Below are 4906 nucleotides of genomic sequence, written 5' to 3' on the forward strand. Positions count from 1 at the left end.
GGCTGTCACTTCTGCTCCGAGTTTATTTTTTTCTCTGTTTCTTTCCTTAGCTCTACCAGCTTTTTTTCTCTCATCATGTTGTCCTCTTTGGCTTCTTCTTCTGTTACTTTGGAGGCTGAGCTCTGTTGTCTACATTGTTGGGGTTTCTGAAATCATTCTCTTTCCACAGTATGTTTATCTGTCTTTTGTTTCATTCATTCCTTTTCTTCTGTGTTGCTTTGCTCCGTTATTGTGGCACAAGTATCATGACGGCCTTTTCTGGTTATTATTCTTCATTGCATGGGACCAGTTCTGTCTGCCCAAGAAGAGTATGGAGAAATCCTCCTTGACTCCTTTCTCAAGTAAGAAGCGTTTGAATGATCACCTTAGCACTTGAACTGTAAGGCCAGATCTTGATGGTCTCTAATGGTGAGGCTGTTGTTTTGCTTTTCATTCTGCTCTCTGGATATGGGGGAACAGGGAATGAATCAAAGCCCCCTTGGGCCATGTTGTCTGTGAGTGCCTTCCGTGGACACTGTGAGATCCTCTGCCCAGGAGTAGCCATGTCCCACTGAAGAAGAGGGATTCCCCTTGACTTTCCCCATTTCTGCTAGATGTCGCACTAGCAGGAGTGCAGTGGGTTCGTACTTAGGCTCTGCTGGAGTCTATGTACAGCAGGTCATCGAATAACATCGTTTCATTATAACATTGGTGAGGTGCCTAGGAACTTAGCTGTTGTTTATATTAGTTAGCCTATGGGAAAATTGCTTTTGTTTCACATCGTTTCACGTCAAGCCAAAGACCCTATCAATGACGTTCAGTGAGGACTTAGTGTAGTCAGCGTTTGTGGCTCCTGAGTTACTGTTTCTCTCCACTGCACACAAATGGTGCACCTGAGATCAACCTCCCCTCTTATGTTTGCTTTTGGAAATGCACCCATATAGTATGCACTCAGCTTCTCCTGCCTGCCGCGTCCTTGTTTCTCCAAGTTCAGAAGAAATGATTGGTAGAGAGTCCTTTGGAATGCTCTCAGGAACAGCCCAGGAACTGTGGCTTGCTTGACCAATTCAAGAACCTTCCTTTGATGAGTCCCCAACTTCATTGGATCTGTCAGACACTCCCCTCGAGTCTTTGGTATGTGATGATAGCTTTTATTAGTTTCATTATAGGCAGCTTTTTCAGTTTCTGGTTGTGTGTATTGAAGGGCAGGAGCACTTGGATAAACATGCATTTAATCTGCCATCTTTCCCAGTGGCCTGGGTGCTTAAACATTAACTTTGAAGAGAATGCCCTTCATAACCATAATCTATGTTAGTAAACAGAAGGACCCAATATCTCTAGCAGGAAGAAGCTTTGAATAACTTGATCAATATGGGATTTTTGTTTATTGTTCTTAGTGGGAAGATAACTTTTAACTCAAATTCCTGTTCCAATGATTAGAGATAGCAATGCCTTCTGGTTTGAAAGTAAGGGACATGTGACATTTTAATGAATGCAAGATGTTATCAGCCATTGACAATTATTTATTAGTTAGTTAAATATGATAGAATATTTCAAGCAAGCGTATAATCAGAGTTACCAAGATCAGTATAAACTATTTCTTACTAACAGTTCACTACTTGAACTGCCCCACTGAGGGTAGTTACCCTTGTGAGAGCTTTACTGTGGTACAGGTTTTCTTACCTGTCTTTTCAATCAACCCATTTTATAATTTGGTTCATTAAGAAATAGAAAAGTTAAAGGCCTCATCAGGATTATTTCTGTGATTCGTGCATGAGCGTTTAGATGGTTTGTATATCTGGGGCCTACTGCAGGAGCACACAAGGTAATGTTTCAAAAGAGCACTGGCAGGTGGATCATGGCGTGGGGTTATGTGGCCTGTTTGTGGGACCTCCTTTTCTTGTGGCCAGCGTGTTCTACTCGGCTGACTGTTTTCACCTTCAGGGCTGAGCATAATGACCAAAGAGTGTGAATGACAGCCTGGCTGCCTTTAGTTGGGGACTAATCAAACTCCACTCTATGCAGTGCCTTCCCCTAAGGTCAGAGCGGTTGCCCTGGTTCTGTCCTTGTGTGAAATGGAGACTTCAATACATGCCCACATGTAAGGGACAAAGGAAGTTAAAGTGGTAGTCAGAGGAGTGATGTCAAGGAAAGTCATGTTCATTCCTCCATTTAAATAATAGTGAACATCTACGGTATGCTAGCAACTGTGCTAAGTGCTGGGCATGTAGCAGTGATCAAAGCAGACAGAAGTCCCTGCCTCAGGGAGCTCATGTTCTAGTAGAGGAGACAGACAAAGCCTAACACAAAGGAAGTTTCTAGTATACTTGGGAGACAAGTGCTATGGAGAAAAATAAAGGGGGTGAATGGAGGTACCAACTCTGTAAATATTTTCATTGTAGATAGGAGTGTTCCTTAGTGATTCCTGAATTATTTCACCTTTGTATCTTTTTTAAAAATCCTCACCCGAGGATATGTTTTTTAAAATTGATTTTGAGAGAGTGAGAAAAGGAGAAAGAGAGAAACATCAATAGGTTGCCTCCTGTATGTGTCCCAACCAGGGATTGAACCTACAGTCTTTTGGTGTACAGGACGATGCTCCAAGCAACTGAGCCACCAGCTATGGCACCTTTGTATCTTTTTTAAAAAATATATTTTTACTGATTTCAGAGAGGAAGAGAGATAGAAACAGCTTTGGTGACTTATTAACTGGCTTAGTCCTTTGTTGGGAACAGTATTAAGCTCAGGCTGGGAACACCTTGGCTTATAAGTTTCAGGCACTCACAGCTTTTTTTTTCTTTGCAAACTTGATCTAATCTAATAATTAATGAATAGTTAAAATTATACCTAAATATTTGAAAAAAACCACATAATTTTGTTTCAACATTTTCTGGTGTAACTATAATTTTGTTTCAATTACAGTTGACACACAATATTATATTAGTTTCAGGTGTATAATCCAGTTATTGGACATTATATAACATATTAAGTGGTCACCCTGATGAATCTAGTACCCATCTGGCACCATACACAGTTATTACATTATTATTGACTATAGTATTCCCTATGCTGTACTTTACATTCCCTTGACCATTTTGTAACTACCAATTTGTACTTCTAAATCCCTTCACCTTTTCACCTAGCCCCCAATCCCCCCATCTTTTAAAATCCCAGTCCCCCAACTCTCTCCCCTCTAGCAACCACCAGTTCTCTCTCTGTGTCTATCAGTCTCTTTCAATTTTGTTAGTTTATTTTGTTCTGTAGATTCACATATAAGTTAAATCATATGGTATTTGTCTTTCTCTGACTTCACTGAGCATAATACCCTCTAGGTTCATCCATGCAAATGGTAAGATTTCATTCTTTTTTATGGCTGTGTAATATTCCATGGTATAAGTGTATCACAGCTCACGCATTCACTCATCTATTGATGAGCACTTAGGTTGCTTCCATAACTTGGCTATCCTATATAATAAAAGGCTAATATGCAAGTTGTCCCCTTGGGAGTTTGACCACTTGCTATGACGTGTGTTGACCACCGGGGGGCAATGCGGAACAAAGAAAGGCCCCAGCTGGCAGCCAGGGGAAGGAAGGCTCTGATCAGCCCTGATCGCCGCCCAGGCCTAGGGACCCTACCCGTGCACAAATTTCGTGCACTGGGCCTCTAGTTGTAAATAATGTTGCAGTGAACATACGGGTGCATATAGTCTTTTGAATTAGTGTTTTGGGTTTCTTTGGATATATACCCAGAAGTGGAATTGCTGGGTCATAAAGCAGATCCATCTTTTTAATTTTTTGAGGTAACTCCATACTGTCTTCCACAGTGGCTGCATCAGTCTGCATTCCCACCAGTAGTGCATGAGGATCCGAGTTTCTCCACATCCTCACCAACACTTGTTTGTTGATTTGTTGACGATAGCCATTCTGACAGGTGTGAGGTAATATCTCATTGTGGTTTTAACTTGCATCTCTCTGATGATTAGTGATGTTGAGCATGTTTTCATATGTCTTTTGGCCATCTGTATGTCCTCTTTGGAGAAGTGTCTATTCAGGTCCTCTGCCCCTTTTTAAATTGGATTGGTTGTGTGTGTGGGGTTTTGGTGCTTAGTATGTGTTCTTTATAAATTTGGGATATTAACCTCTTATCAGATGTATCATTGGTGAATATGTTCTATCATTTAGTAGGTTGTCTATTTAATTTTTTGATGGTTTCCTTTGCTCTGCAAAAATTCTTTAGTTTAATAGAGCCCCATTTGTTTATTTTTTCTTTTGTTTCCCTTGTGTGAGGAGATATAACAAAAATATTGCTACGACAAAAGTCTGAGATTTTATTGGGTATTTTATCTTCTAGGATTGTTATGGTTTTGAGTCTTACATTTAAGTCTTTAATCCATTTTGAGTTTATTCTTGTGTAGGGTGTAAGGAGGTGGTCTAGTTTCATTTATTTGCAGGTATCTGTCCAATTTTCCCAGAAATATTTATTGAATAGACTATCTTTACCCCACCATATGTTCTTGCCTCCTTTGTCAAAGATTAATTGACCATATAAGTGTTGGTTTATTTCTGGACTCCCTATTCTGTTCCATTGACCTACACTGAGTGGCCAGATTATTATGACCACCCCATCAGTACTTCGTTGGGCCACCTTTTGCCTTCAATACTGTGGTGATTTTTCTTGGCATTGACTCCACGAGATGTTGAAAGGTGATGCGAGGAATCTGACTGACACCATGCCTGATGAATAACATTGTCCAGTTCTGTGAGATTTGATGGTTGTGGAACCAGCTGCCTGATGGCTCTTTTAACTTCGTCCCACAAATGCTCAATTGGATTGAGATCTGGTGATTGTGGGGGCCACCTAAGCAAGGTAAAGTCTCCCTCATGTTCTTGAAACCACTCCTGCACAATATGAGCACCGTGGCATGGC

Source organism: Myotis brandtii, unplaced genomic scaffold (assembly GCF_000412655.1).
Source record: "Myotis brandtii unplaced genomic scaffold, ASM41265v1 scaffold156, whole genome shotgun sequence".
Classification (NCBI taxonomy): domain Eukaryota; kingdom Metazoa; phylum Chordata; class Mammalia; order Chiroptera; family Vespertilionidae; genus Myotis; species Myotis brandtii.